The sequence below is a fragment of the Bacillus rossius genome, chromosome 3 (genome assembly GCF_032445375.1).
Source record: "Bacillus rossius redtenbacheri isolate Brsri chromosome 3, Brsri_v3, whole genome shotgun sequence".
NCBI lineage: Eukaryota > Metazoa > Arthropoda > Insecta > Phasmatodea > Bacillidae > Bacillus > Bacillus rossius.
In genome coordinates, this window is record NC_086332.1 from 33,793,291 (window position 1) to 33,812,825 (window position 19,535).

Genomic DNA, 19,535 nt, shown 5'->3' on the forward strand with positions numbered 1-19,535 from the left:
GCTGTGTTCGCATCGCTACGAGGCCTGACCGCACCGCGATCAGTCGAGACATCCTGTGGCCACAAGCCGCGACCACTCGAATGGCTCACGGCTTCACGCGCGCGCGGGAAGCGCCCACGTGTCGAGCAAGCTAAGCAGCCGGGTAACGACCACATACACCCCCCCTCCCCCTGGGGGTGCTACAGGGGGGGATACTCACGACGTCAGCGCAGTGGCGCGCGAACGATGGGTGGCCGACGCGCCCCGCGCGGGGGAAATTAGCGTGTCAAATTAGTCTATGGGCGCAGCAACGGCGCCTAATAGAGCTGACCAATTAGCGCATCCCCCCGGGGCGAGAGGATTGGGGGGGGGGGGAACAAAGGCCAGGGGCGTGGCTGCAACGCGTCGTCTCGCGGTAATTCGGCCGGCGCGGAGGACTACGGACGCCCTAATGACCGCCCCGCCGCTGCACGCGACCATGTCCGGGAACAACTGCCGCGACGGCCTACAATTAAGAGCGAGCGCTAGTTAAAGAATATATATATATATATTGGCGTGTTTTAATTAATTTTGCACGGAGTTTTATTAAGTTATCTTAGTTGTCTGTACGAAATGATGTATTTTTTTTCCTTCATTCACTTGAGATATTTAATTATTATGATAATTCGAGGCATTTTAACAAAGAACCAAAGGGAGACATAAATTTGAAATTCTAACCATGCATGTATACAATCTTATTTTCGTACCAAGATAAAACTGTAGTAAATTGGTTCTGCTATTATTTCCGGGCCTGTTTTCGCCCCACATAAAAGTATGAAACGCCACCTTTTTTTATTATTATTATTTCCATGATGACTAATCGTGAAATACTTATCATGTCAATCCACAAATACTATGATTGGAGAGACCCTGAAGTATGTTTTAGTATTCGATGTCACACATGACAAAGGACCTACAAATAACGGTATGCATATCTGCTGGCTCCCTTGTGATGGAATAGCTGATTCGCCAGTCGAAGCAAGGAAAACGCATGGTTTCACTGTAGTCCTTGGATTGACAATAATATTTTAATTTGAGCATATAGCTGTTAACCCATAAAGTATCCCCAATATGCATCAAATAATTCTTATTAATACTAGCTGACCCGTGCTAATATTTCGAGCAGTATCGTGATAAATGTTAAACAGATTGTAAATAGATGGCGCCTCCTACATGTTAGTTGAATACATTTTCATTTGGGAATGCCATCAACACAATTTCATTTAGGAATGTCATGGCAACAGATAGCATTTCTAATGAAAATATGCTTAAAAAATTAATTGTTTAAACAAAAACATTAATTATAAACTATTTGTCTATTTTTCGTCAATAGCGGGGAATACAAACTTTAAAATAATGTATGAATCAATAATTCTGATGAAGAATTAAGGGAGATGTGGCGTTGCCACGAAAAAAAAAAGTTGAGAAATAATATATGTTTATTATTATTATTATTATATTTTAGCATTCTTTCCAAAGTAAAAAAATGTTTAAATAAATACCTTTCTACCTTTGTTTTTGTGTATCCCTGATGATTTTGCTATGTTATAAATAATTTCCATAAAATTTCATGTTATAATTTTAACATATAAGTTGGGACTATTTTAATTCTGGTTTAAATCTGTTCACAAACACAAGAAATTCGCATAGACATTAAAGAGGATTTCACAATAACCTATAAATTATGTATGTCATAATAAACCCATATGCTAATGCAAACAATTTATAACTTTGTCTACCTTCAAGCAATTCAATCAGATTTTATATTTTGTAAAAAATATTTGATTGACAAACACGGCATTTTACTTCCGTTATAAATGACACAACTTTCAACATGTGTGCGCGTGTGCGTATGCGCGGGCGCGTCGGTCTGCGTGCGTATGCGCGGGCGCGTCGGTCTGCGTGCGTGCGTGCGTGCGTGCGTGTTTTTTTTATTTAGGTACTTCGTAAATGTTTGTAGTGAACTTTAGAAATGATTTTAAAAAAATATATCTCTCAGTCTCGTATACTAAAACAGAACTTTTTATTTATTTTTAATTTAACTGCATAAACCTTTATAAATATTTCACATTATACAAATATTTTTCACGAAAATTGTCAACTCATAAAAAATATTTATTTTTAAATATGAAATATCCAACCGCGGGCCAACCTAACCTCCCCACTTGTATCACAACACCCTTATAAAGAATGATTTTAAAATATGTAAAGATGTAAAAAAAATGCTATTTGGAGTTTCTAATTAATTTTTTTACAAAAAGTAGCTCTTCTTTAAAATGACTCGAATAAGCCTCGCACCACTGTTATTTAGACCATAACTAAAAATATTATATTTGAATAAGCCTCAAACCAAACATAAACATAGACCCTATAATTATTTTTGAATTATATTTGAATAAAAAAAAATTATTCGGGGCTTGAATAATAATTCCAAATTTTAACAAGTCTTAATGGTCTCCTGTAAATTTAATACACATATTCCTCACTTAGCACGTCTTCAGATTGCTCCTATTAATTTAGCGCTATGTGAATTGTACTGTCCCAGTCTTGAATAGCACGTCTGTAAATATCAGTAAGCACAAAATCTCGGCAGGCAAAAAGTGGAGCACGGCGCCACGAAGTCTGTTTCAACTTCTGTAAACAACAGATGTGCCGTGAGATACAGTTAGCCAAACAAGGGGGGAAGAGATGCGCGCGCAGGTCTGTCTACGCTATCAACTGTTGTACAAACATCAGCTACGGCAATTTAAATTTCGGCTGTGGAGTGTAAAGGACCAAATGTTTTTACGTCCGCGCGTATGCCGCCGTGCCGTACCGTTGTCGTCTGGCCACAAACCGGGCCGTGAACTCAGTCTAGCCAGTGGCAGGGAATTCACTCAAACAAAAGCAACGTAACTGCCTGTAACTGTACGTGCTTGATCACTCATAATGCTATTCAAGTATTTGAGACAAAACTAGAAGTATTACGACGCGCAGATTATCATGAAGGCCAAGCTTATGTTGGTCGCACTTTTAGTTTTAAGCAAGTCAAGTGTGCGCACAATCGTACGAAATAAGGAATCTTACCAAAAGTTTATATAAATCTGATGCTGTTGGTTGTACTAGCAGGAATATATTTGACATTCACATTAGATACCGGAACAGAAATGAACAGATGATTCGCGTGGAAAAGGTTGTTAAATGAATGTTGCAATGAAAAAAAAAAAAAAAATCTTTGGCCTGACAGGATTAGTGTGAACCAGGTGGTGATACGCGAATAAGCACTTTAATTTTTGAAAAATTATCCGGACAGTAATATCGGTTTCACTGTCAGTAAATGATGGTTTGCAAAGGTACGCGACGTGAGTTGAAGGTCACGCCCGGGCGGGCAAGTCAGCCAACCGACTGACGATAAAGAACATAACAAAGTATCTACCGTTACGTGGTGTCGTATTTGTCATACAAAGTGCGATGGGAGGCATATAAAAATAAATTATTGTGAAATATTTATAGTTGAGTGTTATTCAACGCATTTATATTACGTAAAGTATATTTTCCTACACAATTTTGGAACACATGAAATAAATTAGCATTGCTATTTATGGAAACTAATGCTTCAGAATACGCGATTTCGAATAACGCGAGCATTTTTAGGAACAAATTAGTCATGCTAAGTGAGGGATAGGTGTATAGCACTCTTGGTACTGTTGTAGTAGAAGTCTATCAGTTTTTTTTTTTTCCACACTATATTCTTCTGCAAGAATATTGTTAAGAGTTTCAATAACTCCACTAAAATTCTTGAAGTAAATTGTAAACACGCAGCTCTTCAGATAGTAGGTAGAAAATATTTTATCTACAGATTAACTGTGAATGACATGTTTAACTTGAAGTGAGGAAAAATATTGTCATGACTGAAAAATAATGAGTACTGTCGACCGACTGTTTACTGCAGTCAAGCGCCATTACCAGTTCGGCCACAAACATCCCCCCCCCCCCCCCTCCAGTCACGTATACGCCGACTTTCTTCTCATAAGTAGGTATCTTTATCATCAGTAACATCAAATAGCCTTATTTAATAACTTTTTAATTTCTTCTTTGGGCCCAATGTCAGGCGAACCGCGGGCGTGCAACACGAGGAACAGCGCAGTGGTTAAAGCTTGTCAGGAGGATAATCGCGACGTCACAACGCCGTGGCAGACACAGCTACAGGTGAATAATAAACTACGGCGCGGTATGGTTGAGTTGCCAAGAGTCTGGCATCCCGCCACAGGTTATCAGGTTTGTTTCTCGGCAGAGAGAACTCGGGTTCTCGAACATTTATTCCAGCAAAGTTGCTTTTTCGTCGTTCCACCTCCCACCCCGTGACTAATTGACTTCCATGTGGACAAGACGTTAAAAGCCTTTCAACAGTACGTATTTCAGGACTAAACTAATGCCTCCGACGTAATTCAGTCAAACAAACGTCGAAACTGATCACTGCCTAGGCTTTCCCTTTGCCGAGAATCTGAATCATGGATCTGTCAGGGAAAGGAAAGAACAGTCAACAGGTTTCCTAACTGAGGCAAGACGTCAATTATAACAGTCTCCGCTTTTAGTTTTCTGACCGTGTGCCGTTCGCTTGGAAATTAGGTCCATGGCAGCGGTCAAACTGCTTCTATCAACCGACCTTTGGACTGCGTGGTTCAACAGCAAACGAACATCGTGACGCCTGCTAAGCACCGCGATTGACGATTTCCCGAAATAACTGTTGTATCAACCAAGTGTCGTTTATTAGAATTAATTCCTATACAATTATTCAACTGATGAAAATAACTCCATGTGTAGGCCTAGATCATCATTCTCATTGGTCCTCACAATTTTACAGCTTTGCAATTCAATTATTTTCACCAATGACCAATAAGGCAACTGACATGGTTCTGGCTAGATGAATTAACTCGTGCCTTATTAAGTTCTTGCTTACACTGTATCACAAATTAGTCAACTACAGCTGATGCCTTCCTCAAATTAGAAAGCTTTAGTAAGCAAGCTTGTCTGAACTATTCCACAAGGCATGGCCACGATGCCTACCTAGTCCTGGAGTAGCCTGTCTTTCCCACTGGCAGCTCGAAGCAATATCTGAGTGCTCAATTGTTGAACCTGATCAAATTGCTTATAGTATTAACCTTCTCCACCCCTTGTATCACAAGTTTGGGTGCACTTCTCATATCTGAATCATCAAATTTGTATAACTCTTTACACATTTGCGAACAGGAATTATAACCGTGAGAAGGAAGGCCTAGCCCAAAAATAAAAGCTCCCGACAAAACGTATATTTCATAAATACGGGTTCCACAGTAGGTTTGCCACTAAAGGAGAAATGTACAGCATTGAACCAGAAACGGAGAATGCACTAAAGTAAGTATTTTAAACTTATTTGATTTTTACGATTAGGTGTAATTCAGCGTAACATTGATATAATAAGTAACTATGAGCGGTTCTATGTGTTTTTATTTATTGCAAAATTTCATTCTAAAAACGTTATAATTTATGCCTTATCACAACAGGAACATACAAAGAAGCTATAAAAGCAATATTTGTCTGCAAACACTGTCTATGCGTGCTTGTTACGATACCGAAAACGCGCACTTTTTGTCACCGCGTTGTGCCCGTTGTATTGGAATGTATGTGGAATATGTAACTGTGATTTTATTTGAAACCCCAGTGAATATAGCACAAATGTAAATTCGTAATCACACAAACACACGCCAACCAAGACGAGGTCTTTATATCAAGTTCAACTTTGCTATTGCCACAGATAATGTTTTCAAATTATGTTAGCTTTTTCATTAGCACAAATTGTAAACCATTATTCAAAATTAAATTTCTGGGAGCTTTTTTTTTCACGGCCGTTAAAAACAAGATAGTTATAATAATAATCGCACCAAGTATTAGCCCCACCCATAGCGCATGTTGTAGTTGTAAATTAAATACATTTATCATACGAAGGTGTGTCGAGCATGAACTCGTTATTAACACCCTGCAGCTATCATTACTGTCAATACCCGGATATATATTTCCCACAAATGCACCTTTAAATAAAATACTAGTCTGCTTATTGCTTATAAGTAGACCTATCAAAGGCCACATACCGTACCTATATTTCTTTTATTAATAAATTCAACTGTAATAAATCTAGCCATTAAATGTTAAAAACTGTATATGAGTATTTTAAAAGAAAAGTTTCATGGTTCGGTTTAACAGTTACTGCCTATTGTGCAAAGTGTGTTTTAAGCAAAGTGACAAATGAAGCCGAATAGTTAAATGACTTCATAGTCTACCGGATGATATGCAATAAAGCTTCAAATAAAAAGCTTCGATAAATATGCAGTAAAGGCATAATATCAAAGAACTACGACCTCACAACTCCTTACATCGTTATGAGTAACTTCGAAGCTGCGCACAGCCTGACAGCAAGTCGGGCGTGTACGAAAGTCCACTCTGGGTTTATCAGGGAGCATTTGAGTTCACGCAGAAAACAAAACAAATGACTCTCGAGATTAAGATTGCAAAAAAAAAATACTGACCAAGAACTTCATTTTTATAACTTGCTAGCGACTTCGATGGGCAGTTACAGATACCGCAACTACATCCACGCCTACGTAGCGGTATTTATCGTGACGTAAAAGCAGGCACACTATTGTCGGCTTACATGGTGCATGCGGTGAACATATTTTCCAAACCATCTCTTTAAGGCTAAGATCCTTAGTTTTGCAGCCTCCAAGAAAATTATTTCTCCCATGAATATCGTAGTAGATAAAAAAATTAATAAACAGTAGAATTGTAAATAAAACTTTGAATTTTGTAAATATGATGATGAAAATTTTCTCAAAAAATTCTTTCTTATTTAATTTTAATTTAGAAATTTTCAAAACTAAATATTAGGTATATATTTAAACGGTACACGGCTGTTACTTTGCACACAACTTAAAGGAGGTACAATGAACAATTCTTCGGTTTAATTTTTTTAATACAACGTACAGAATTTAAATAATCTGAGTACAAAATATTGTGATTTAACTGTCACTTGCCGCTGATGAAAGGAACGAGTTCAACAGTTTGCCGCTAGAGCTCCGGTTAGTTCCGAGTTTACTCACTAGATGCCTCGAATATCGCAGGAGTTCAGGCGGGAATATTATCGCTTCGAAACGGTCAAAACACAACACTAGTATCAGCAATAGTAAGTGGACGTGTATTTAAAATGAAGCACAGCAGGAAATGGAAAGAAGCCCATCGACGCCAACTTGAGTAAGTATTTTTATGTACTTGTTCTACATTGTAATCACATATTGTATTTTTTTTTCCCCGGAAAAGTAATTCCAGTCCATTCATATGTATATATTTATGTTATATATATTTATATTATTAGCCGTTTTATTGGTTTAGAGTTTAAAGAATTTATTAATTTATAACTAGCGGTAATTTTTTTTTTTAAATAATTACATTACCCTTTTCTTGTACATACTGTGTTGGTGTTAAAATCAATGGCATTATATTAAAAATCCCTTTCGCCCGTATATTTTGTAGTATTTATTTATTTGATAAAGGTTTGAGATAGTATTTCGAATTTTTATAAAAAATTAAGACGTATATATTATATAGCGTAGTTACTCAAACAATTATTTTTTTTTGTTATTTCACCCATTGCAGTGATGCTTGGTTATATAAAAATTTAAAAATATGAATATTCTTTTAATGTGATACATGTTTCCTAGTAACTGCAACACCTCAAATTAAATAACAAATTGATATAGCAATGAAAGAGATTGTGTTTATTCAATATTTCCCCATAGTTTTTTGCTATAGCGAAAATTAAGGATAACTCTGCAATGATTGGGTGTATCTAAAATTGTTTCAGACAAAATTTTTTGATAACGTTTATAAGATTTACAAACAGTTAGAACATATTCGATGGTGTGCCTACTGCAATGATTTTTTTTTTGTCAATTCCTGTTTAACCCCTGCAAAAATGGTTCGTATAATCAAAAATTGTTTCCGACAAAAGATTTAGTTAAAAAATTACAAGGTTTTTGAAGAATTATAACGGATTCGATAGTATGCATAATAAGAGAGTTACGATTTTTTTGGTCCGAAACACTTTAATTTTTACACCCCTTGCAGTTATGGTTGGTCGTATCAAAAACTTATTCAGACAAAAGTTCTTCCTATTTTTTCCTTTAAGCTTTATGTTCACACGGATGCGATATGCATCATATTATGGAAGTTGTTGCGATTTTTCTGTTAAAAAAAACCTTACCCATTTCTACCCCTATGGACTGATTTTGTCCATTGACGAACTCGATCGAGATTTTCCATTACTTGATTTTATGTATCAGTTTGGAATTGATGTGCGAAAAATTACGGCAGTTATCGTGTTCATAAAATTGTGATATATATATATATATATATATATATATATATATATATATATATACATACATATACATATAACTTTAGAACTGATGATGGTTATGGGTTTCTTGGACTATGAAACGTAAAACTACATAAAATCTTTCAGGAAGTCGCACCGCTGCGCTGGTACGTTGAAAATTCTATATTTTTTTTAATGATTTTTCCTTACGTATTTGAAATTTTCTAAAGAAAGTAATGTAAGGAATAAGAATTAGATACAAAATGCACGTTTTATATGCCATAAAAAAACATTGGTGTGCTAAAACAAAATGAATGCAAACAAAACAAATATCGTAGCAGGACTGTATTTGATACGGGGGAGTTTAGACTAGGAAATCAAATTTGTATAAATGAGTGCATACGTATTAGTCCGCGGCAATTATTATATAGTTATCGATGGTTTTCATGCATTCTACGCGGCACAAACATATTATGAATTTTTAAACTTAAGTACTTACTTAAAAATTCCATTTGAGTTGTAACTGTTCGTTCTAACCTGGGAAATACAACCTAAATGACAAGACAAATCATATTACATGTCGTACATCGTTCCATTAAGTCAAAGTTTATAGTATATTCCTATAACAAATGCGTATATAAAATACAGTATATAATGCACTAAAAACAAGCAGGCCATTTAGAAAAATTTTATTTTCTGTTGACAGTTTACGTGCACAAAAACATAACATTTAATCGTCTCTGGCACGTTATGAGATTAAGTTTATTTTAGATACTTCCTCTTTCGAAAAAAACAAACAAACAATTTCGTCACATACTGTTTTTTTCTTCTGATTCCAGCAATCCTTCAACTCATTGTCTTACAGAATACCAACATTTCATTACAAGTTTTTCGCTGAAATGGCCCATTATTAAATTAAATCTTGACTAATTTTATAAAAAAAATATTTAACCATAATCACGATGATATCCGTGTATGTAAACAGTTACGTAACACTACAAATGTGAAAATGTACCCACACACAAACGAAATTTCGTTTTGTAGCATAAAGATTAATACAGTAGATAAATATTTTTCAAGTTTAGTTTTGTAATATTTACTTTTTATTTCCGAAGGTACAACTACTGTTTGCAAAAATAATGAAAAAAAATTAAGTACTATTAAAGAGCATCTACAGGTTTAAAATTTGCCAAATGTAATACTATATGAATTCTGAGCAACATATTAAGTTATTGACAACATCTTTTATAGTTACGTAAAATTCAGTAACATGCTAAAGGTGGTTCAGAATAGAATTCAAAATTCCAAAGACAGTTTAAGCATTTTTAAATACAAATGCGTAATTAATCACATAAAAAACATGTTAGACATTTTACCGTGCCACCTATTGGTCGAAACTTATGCTATAATGTGTAGTAAATAAATCAAAATTTCCGCAAAAATTGCTATAAGTGCACCCAGAAAAAACCTTAAACAATTCGAGAGTAAAATCAACAAACAAAAACCACTTAACTCAGAAATATTTTAAAAAATATTACAGATGAAAATAGACAACAGAGAGATTAATGATTAATGGACTAAATCTAGGCAAACAGCAGATGAATCACAAAAAAAAAGAAGGGGGGGGGGACAGGCTATTTTTAATTAAATAGTTTCCTTTAAATAAATTTTTAATAAATCTTAAACTAGCAAACTTAATGAATATTAAAGCAAAGGCAAATTAAAATTCTTTAACTACTCTAATGAATTATATTATTTCACTTAGGCTTGCAACATTAGCGAGAAAAAAGAAGAAGCTGGGGTTGACACAGAACCCTCTGCCTGCTGGTGATGGTCCTGCAACACCAACCTTGCCAGAGAGCCCAGGCGGTGAAAGTTCGGTCCCCACAGTGCCAGATGTAACCACCATGGCGTCTTCAGTGGCGGCGTGTACATCACGCAACACTGATGACAGTACACATACTCTGTCCGATGACTATCAAGGGTAAGCTTTACACTTACATATCTTGTTTGTGATATGACAGGTAAATTTAGAATTCATGTGATAATACTCATATGAATAAAAATTATTGTATGGGCTATGTTTCTTAAAAGGGAATAACTCTTCTAGGAATGATGACCTTCCTCCGCTGATAGTGGTTTACGAGCCTCCATTGCCACAGACAGATCCGGGACTCAGTATGTTAGAGGGTCGAATGATGGTTGACGTTCGTCACTTCATGGTGCAATGCCGTCTTCTGGAGAGACACAGGTAAAAATTGTTTTATGTAAAATTGAGTTATTTAGATTTTTTTCCACTACTGTTTACCGCCTTCTGAACGTTTAACCGGCTGGAAGGTTGAAAATTCTTCTACAAACTTATTGACTTCATTAGTTAGTAAGTAAATAGGATAGATATGTAACAATACCGATTTAAATTAATAAATGTTGAAAATAAAAGGAAAATATATTTGAGCCATATTGACGAGAGATAAATAGCCAATGTAATCACAGCTAACGCATATATCGAGTGAACTGTGGTGGAGCTACTTACTAACGTAGTAAGCCTTTATTCGATAAGAGGTTAAACACTATAGTGGAAAAAAAATTGCACACCATATAAAATTTTCATCGGGGAAAGATGGACTTTTGCCCCAACAAACAAAAAAAATAATTACTATGCTAAAAAATTACAGGGTTCCATTTTTATCGTATAGTTTTACACTAAGCAATGCAAAGTTGAATTGCAGTACGAACAATATTATGTTTTTCTTTTAATTTCATACTTTTGGCAGCCGCGCAAAGGAACCCCCCTGCGCGCCGAGCGGACCAGCCGCCTACGGCCACTTCCTCCCGTAATTATTTAGTTATGTATATAACGATACAAAAATAAGGGCCAATCTCTCGATGCTGTCGTTCAACAATGGATTTTTCACTACCCAAGCATTTATTGTATCACTAACCCCTAGCAGTTACACATTTTCGTTAGTTATACAAGTTCGTTAGAAACACAATTACAAGGCAGTGGCGATTCTTTTTTTTTTTTTTTTTTGCTTTTGGGGTCTGTAAAATTTTGTTTGTAAACAAATATTGGCCAGAAAGAATTATATATTTTTCAATTTAACTTCCGCTACATTATTTGCAACTATAAATGATCATAGAAACATAAGTTCCACGTGCGCGCACACACAACAAGTGAAATGAGGAGTTTTAGCAAATAAACATTGAGGTAATTTTCCAAAATACAATTTTAAAGACCTTTATACTGTGTTCTTACATTTGCAGTTAGATTTATTTAAATTCTTTGGCAAATGTTACAATTTAAAAACTTTGTTTAAGTATGTCCAGTTATTTTTTTTAGGTAATTTTATTTGTTACAAGAAACCGAAGACCTTGCTGAAGTAAAATTATTATGTATAGAAATTGTGTTTAAATGGGTGTGTAATACTTAGATGAAATTGATACAGAATTATATGAAATAAAATTCTATTGTTTTACCAGCCTTTGAGCTTTCTGGCTGACGTGAAATTGTTATAATTAAACTTAGGGCCTAAATTTAGAATTGCTCGAATATGCAAAAAGTAATTCACTCGCTCACACAATGGCCTATACAAATTCCAACCCACTGTCAAAAGGGCTGGAAACTTTAAATTTGGGTCGCAGCCTCAATGATGAAAGTGGGAAAAGTACCAATTTTTATTTTCTAATTACTAAAAAAATAAAATTAAAAAGTAGGCACGCACCTTTAAAATCGGTGTATACCTTCTTTTGGAAGAACGTTGTTGCAGAAATTTTTTAAGAAACATAGTAAAAGGAACAAGATAAATATATTTTTTAATAATTTAAAAACGTAATATTCTAATTGTGCATATTCTTGTTACTTATAAGAAGATAGCATCATAACATTTGCACGCTTGGCTTACGACAGTTGGACGTGCCAACGTGTCTGCCGATATGGCGATAGTACCTATCTGTTCTACGAGTACCTAATTAACATTTTAATACCTCAACGTAAATATCCAATTTATTTTTTATTAATTTTTTATTATTAATTTTTTGGAGGTGAAGACGATGACGATCGAAATAGTGTTTTACTATACCATGATGTGTAAGAGGGCAAATGCGCGAATAAATGTGGCCATGGCCATATGGCTTCTTGCAGCACAGTGAAATGCAAATGAAAATTGTATCCTTTTCTTGAACAACATTTCAGACTTACATTAAAATAGCATAATTTTTAAGCATGTAAAATGTATATCTGTTCGAGCCATGTCACAATTATTTTTTTATTTAATTGTGACATGCACATCAACAGTTTGGGAAAACTGTAGTGGTGTGCATGTTATTATATTGATAAGTACAAAGATAAAGAAGCTTCTGTTCATATTCAAAAATTAGCGAACCTACTGGCATGTAAGTTTATCTCTTTCATTTTATTCTGTTCACATGTCACTCGACAGAGCTCAGGAGCTGCTAAGATTATTGTGTATGGTGAAACGAGGTAACACCCGTACTGATAACTTGACCACCTTACCTCAGTGCACTTCAACGTACATTTACGTATATATAGAATAATCTTTTATCACAAAGAGTCGGGCAGATCTTTCAGGATTCACTGCAAGCTATTTATGTTCGATTTTAACGACAGTAGTTTGGATGTATGCAATATTATGCTGTTAGAGCAGTTGTATGAAATTAATAAAATCACAACCTAACAGCTTGAGTACCAATGTATAGCAATAGTTATAGCTAAATTGCCGATGCTAGTAAAAAATTGTCTTGTTTATTGTGTGAAAGCCAAACGGGTAACAAATGTTTTTGGGAGATGTTACCAGAAATTATTATTATGTTGGTTTTACAGGTGTCCCATTTCATCTTCAGGAACATATTTTCTGGAAAGTGTCAACAGGTACGGTCTGCTGACAAATTTTAAATTTAAGTGCACTCACTGCAATCAAGAGCAGCAGTTCAAATCTGAGCCTGTGGAATGCCTTCCAGTGGGAAGAAAAAGAAAATGCAAAATCGATACCAACTTAGATATCAACGATAAGATTGTTTGGGGCGCAATTTCGGTTGGTCTAGGCTACGGACCATTGTATGAACTATTGTCACTAATTGATATGCATCCTATGAGCCCGGGTTGCTTTTCTTATCACGAGAACAGAATCGGAGAGCACTGGAAGGCAATGTTGCAGAAGGAAATGGAAGATGCTGCACTGGAAGAGTTCTCTATGGCGAAAGATGATGGACGCATCTGTATGGTTGGAAATGAGGAATATGCTTGGACCATAGGAATTTTGGATGGAGGTTGGAGCCAAAGATCCTATGGTCATAGGTATTCTGCTAAGTCTGGATGTGCTATAATAATTGGCTTCTACACTAAGAAATTGTTATTCCTTGGTGTGAGAGACAAATATTGTACCGCATGCATTCGGAGCGAACGGATGGAAAAGGAACCCACGCCTCACCTGTGTTTCCGGAACTGGACTGATTCTTCCACTGCAATGGAGGCAGACATTATAGTGGAAGGTTTCCGGTTCTGTGAAGCCAAGTACAAACTTCAATTTAAGAAGTTTGTTGGTGATGGGGATTCAAGTGTGCATGCAGCCATAGTTGCAAATGTTTCGTACGGAAGAGATGTTGAAAAGATTGAATGTGCTAACCATGTCGTGAAGAATCTCAAAAAGAATCTTTATGCCATAGCCAAGGGCATCCATATGCGGCATCTCAGCCAGTCGAAAATCAAAGCCCTCTGTCGCTGTGCAAGAGGTTGTATCAGCAACTGTGGGGGTGATGCTATGCTACTTCAATCAACACTTCTAAATGTGCCCAACCATGTGTTTGGAGACCATAAGTTATGCAATTTAGATGTGTGTGAGAGAGCTGGTAAAACAGCAAATCCCTGCAGTTATGACGCATTGCCTCGTGAATTGATTGTGGGAATCAAACAAGCTTTTGACCGAGTGAGAGCAAAGTCACAAGCACTTGTAATGGATCTCACAACCAACCAAGCAGAAATGTACATGTCATTAGTTGCAAGGATGGCTGGCGGTAAGCAGATAAACCGTTCACAGCAGGGGTCTTACAGCCGTAGGGCTACTGCTGCTGGTTTGTCTTTCCAACTTCGCTACAAATGGCATGGACAAACTATGAAGGCGATCACAGGTCACAGCCCTGGAGTGACTGTGAAGCGATTAATGGCAAAAAGACAGAAACAGCAGGTGAACTGTAGGCGAAGGTTGGATATGAATCCGCATGTACCACGGAAATCGGAATCATTTAAACCACAGGGTGATAAGAGCTATGGTCCTCATGCAACTCAGCCTCCAGCTTCTGGTCTTGAACTAGAAATTCTGACTGAGTCTGTGATGAGAAGCATAGAGCTAACAGTGCAAGAAAGGAATGATCTGGAGGTGCAGACACGAGATCAAGGAAGCAGTCAGTTGTGGATGAAGGAGCGGAGAAAACGAGTCACTGCTTCCTTTTTCGGACGTGTCTGTAAAATGAGGGAAAATACTTCGTGTAAAGTGACAGTGGAAGCGATTGTGTACAGTCGTGTATTGGAGAATGCTGCCACAATACATGGTCTAGCAAACGAGCGCATAGCTGTCGCTTTATACGAAGAACAAACAGGCCATACTGTTAAACAATGTGGTCTCTTCGTTGACCTTCAGCATTGCTTTCTTGCAGCTTCTCCTGATGGTTTAGTTGATGAAGATGGTTTGGTGGAGGTGAAATGTCCATACTCTGCAAGGGAACTTAACCCTTTAGATGCAGCAATGCAGCTGAAAACGTTCTTTTGCAGAGTTGTCGACGGCGAGCTTTGCTTGAATCGCTCTCACAATTACTACTATCAAGTGCAAGGGCAATTACACATACACGAAGAAAGTGGTGTGATTTTGTCGTTTGGACAACGAAAGGCATTTCAATAGAAAGAATTGTGAGAGATGATTGTTTCTGGCTTGAGAAAATGGAGTCAAAATTGTTGCGATTTTTTAACAACTGCTTGTTGCCAGAGCTTGCTGATCCATGTCGTCCCAGGGGACAACCGATTCGTGAGCCAGAATATATTATACAGGCACAAAAAAATCGTTCAAAGAAACGCAAAATTTCAGATGTGTGAATTTTGAGAGACAGAAATTGTGTGGCTGACGAGAACTCTTTTTTTTAATTTGATACAGTGATGCTTTATATCTGATAAAAAAATTCTAATTATTGTTTACTTCTCATGCTTGTACAAATTGAACAGTACTGTAAATGTATTTGATGACATAAGCAATAGTAAGTTATTAGCTGATATTGAATACAAACATTTTTTTTTCATGACTACAAAAAATAAGGTTCTCTGGTTGGCGAGTGATTATATTATACTAATGTCAAAAAGATGTTATCGGGAAAAAATAAATGAAGTTATTTTATACCACTGATTCACTACCCATAAAATCAAACTGTAACGTCTTTGCAACTAGTATCTCATACAAGAAATATATAACATATTCGTGCTTCATTTTGTATAAAAATAAAACACATATATAATATCGGGAGACAGCCTTGAAAATCGTGCATATCACCAACATGGCCAATCAGACTCACAGTCATGTTTACGATAGCAAGACAGCTAGCAAACCAGTTCAGTTTATATGCAGCTTAACTGAAAAATTTATTCAATATTTTCGGGGTGGTTTTACGCTCAAAATTAATACAAAACCAAATCAGCAATCCTTGTATTATCATTTATAATACTACAAAATATCTTCCATTTCCTTCGAATTGTATTGAGCACTAAAATATTGATTTACTTTTGGCCCAGATTTTATTCGACGATACTCTGTAGAGTTTAGCTTGTTTGCATTCTTTATTTATTAGGTCTAAATCATGGCCAAATTTATTGAAGTGTAACACAAATTATATATTTGTGTGTGCCTGGTTAGGAATTTGTATGATGTACTTACTAGAAAAACTATGTCATATCAGTGTAATAGTTGTACCCTTACAAGCGTTGAATATTTATGAAACATTTTATTTCTTTTGTTTTTAAAGCCGCAGACTTGTATTTTATTTATTGCATTTAGACAACAACATGCGTCCGTGTTTTCTACATTGCACGCTCTGTAATATTTTGAATGTTATAGTAATTTTTGCTTTTTAAAATCTGTGATTTATGTGCAGTAGAATGATTTGTAATTTATGATTATTTCTTTTCATATTTTTAATGAGCCATTTGCTAATATTATATACACTTCTCCATTTATTATAATAAACACATATTCCATTATTGGAATTATTTCAGAATGGGAATCACAAGACTACAAAAACTATTCTCCTGCATAAGAAAGGTGATAATACCAGTAAAGAAAATTATCGTCCGAGAGCAATTACGTCTTATATTTAGGGACACCTGTATTTCGCTAATACATTTCGTGTCAAGGTATTTAACAAAACACTGTAGATTTTTCTTGTAATTATTGGCTGTGGTCGGTGAAGGCTGTTTTCCCGCACTTGACGGGGCCAATGAGGACGTAGTTACCGTACTGCTGCACGCCCGCAATTCGCCAAACCTCTAAGAAAAAAAAGCTACAGTTATGTGTGAAATAGCCTGACACGAGATGTATTCACGAAATACAGGTGTCCTTAATTATATCGAAAAATATTTGAACATTGTATGATAATTTTAAGTATGAAAAGTACAAAATACTTTCAAATTTAATACATGGTTTTACATCAACTCTAAGCACTAAAACCCATACTGCTTATTATCTACAAAATAAATCTATACACGGCAACTGATTATGAATCAGTTGAGTTTTTTTTATAAAGCATCTAAGGCCTTGATTGTATAAATATATTGTTGGATAAATTAACTAAACTAGGAATACTATAAAATGCACAAAAATAGAAGAGTTTGATCTCAATGACATAAAGCATAATTTATCTATTTAGCACAGCCTGTATAATTGCTTCCCCATTGTCAAGACTAAAATTAAAAAAACTGCGAAAGAAGCAGTATAAAATATCTATCTCATTATCTTTGCGGGTGACTCAAATATCATACAAACAAAACGAAACGCAAGAAAGCATATTTTAAACACTGTAAATAACTTAGATTTTAAATAAAAGGATAATAATCAGTCTGTAAAATTTAGTTTTAACGATGAGTTGTAAACAGAACATCAAACATATATCATAGGTGTTACTGCGAACAGAGAACTCTCACAAACAATACAATTCCTTTCTGCGCAACCTGCAAGCTCCGGTACCTTCTGTAAAAAAAATATATAAATGTAAAACTTTTCCGGAAGTCGTACCATGGTAATGACTAAAATATGTAGCCTTACTTCTAAATCTAATTATCTAGAGAACAAATTGTATTACTTTATTTTCATGATTTAAACGGTAGCAAAATTAACACCTACATACGAACAGAAGTTTGCTCTTTTATTCATTTTTTTAGTTACGTGATAATTTTTTTGAGTTATAAAGAAATCCAACTTAAACAGTAAAAAAGAAAGGCTTTTAATGAAAAAACCTACTCAGTCATTATAGATAACTGTTCAAACCATTTAAGATTCATCCTGTTACATAAATTTTTATATTCATATACATCTAATGTATACACATATCAGAAAAAAGGCAATAAATTCATATTAACTTCATTATCAAACTATAATAAAACACAAAATACACTTGCAGAGAACCACCAAATATATTGCGTAAGTGTTTCTGCAATGAGTTAAACTTTAAAATTGACTTTATTATTTCAAAAAAATAATTTAAAACTCCAAGCAAATGTAAGAACACGTCTTCTAGATATAATGTAAGATTATAATGCCGTGTCCGAATTCGCCTGAAGAATATACTTGTAGATACTTTGGAAGTGACTTTGCAAGACTGTCAGAAATGGACGTGAAGTATGTATGCTATGCAATACGCAAGTAAATGAGTCTGTGTAATTCTCGCGTACTTGAAGTTGAAAATACTTCTTCATTTGAAATATTTTTGGTCATATTTTATATATCATTTAAATAATTTAAGAGGACGTAAAATAAATATAATTTATTTTGTATTTTACTGGTATCTATAAATAAATTGACAAAATTAATTTATGTATATGGATGTTTAAAACGAAGTTTCAACAAACACATGTACATATTTAGCCTACAGATCGTTACTACAAAACAAAAGTACAATAATAATGTATGTTGCCGTAAATTCACGTGACAGCGATGAAGTGTTAAAAAAAAAAGGACTAATTTCACATGCGTTTAAAAATAAAATCTAAACATCCTTTTCGGCTGGCTAAACATTGAACTTATCCGGATTCGTTAAAGGCAAGTGAAGTACGTAAGGTTGCAAACATGTAACTGCATTACTTTCTGATTAATTTTAATAAAATTATGCATATATCCAAAAAATGTTCAGTTAAAATTAGTATTGTATTGTATTGTATTTTATTTTATTGTATTGGTGTTTGTATCTGGGTATATTTTTATTGTGTGTTTAAGATTTATTGACTTTTGTGCCTCATGTACTTTTGGTGAAAAATGAAAATGTAATTATGTATTATTATCAGGGCCCAAAGCAAAACTATTTGTTCGTTGGCCGAAAATGAAATGTAGTTATACTTGTATATCTAAGAAAAATATTTGTATTTTGTATGAATGTAAGTATTTTATTATGTAAATTTTTATTACTTACAAATATTTCGTACTCATAATATCTAGTTTCCATTTGTCTTAAGACATAATAAAATGATATACTAAGCAAAAAATGTTTATTGGTTCGCAATTTTTCATTGTTACAATATTTTAAAATGAAAAATTTGCTATTCAGCAATATCAACTTCTAAAACGTGAGTAAAAATTATCATTAAATTATATCAATGGAATATTTATTGCATTAGTATTCCTTGCTCCTAATCACTTACTCTGGTTGATTACCTTCCTTATAACCTCAGTGATCTCGTAATTTATGTACACCTTTTTCCCACTAAGACGATTCAGGTGCAGATTCTGGAGCAGTGTTTTTTTTTTATGTACGGATGTGCCAATAAATCCATCAGTTTGGTGGTGGTGTTGGGGGGGGGGGATAATACTACTCTTAAAATATCACTTTATCTGTATGCACGATAAAATATCCTTGGTTAGCTCCCTCC

The 19,535-nt window shown here is 35.0% G+C and overlaps 1 protein-coding gene and 1 long non-coding RNA gene across 5 annotated transcripts in view; one reads left to right on the forward strand and one right to left on the reverse strand.

The window, feature by feature from the left end:
• LOC134530506 (zinc finger protein 608) overlaps nucleotides 1-19,535 on the reverse strand; it is a 142,288-nt gene that overhangs the window by 32,731 nt on the left and 90,022 nt on the right. The window lies entirely within an intron of this gene.
• Nucleotides 8,478-19,259, forward strand: LOC134530507 (uncharacterized). Its single transcript, XR_010074830.1, has 4 exons — nucleotides 8,478-10,388; nucleotides 10,515-10,655; nucleotides 13,245-13,292; nucleotides 16,674-19,259. It is a non-coding gene; the product is annotated as an uncharacterized LOC134530507 (long non-coding RNA).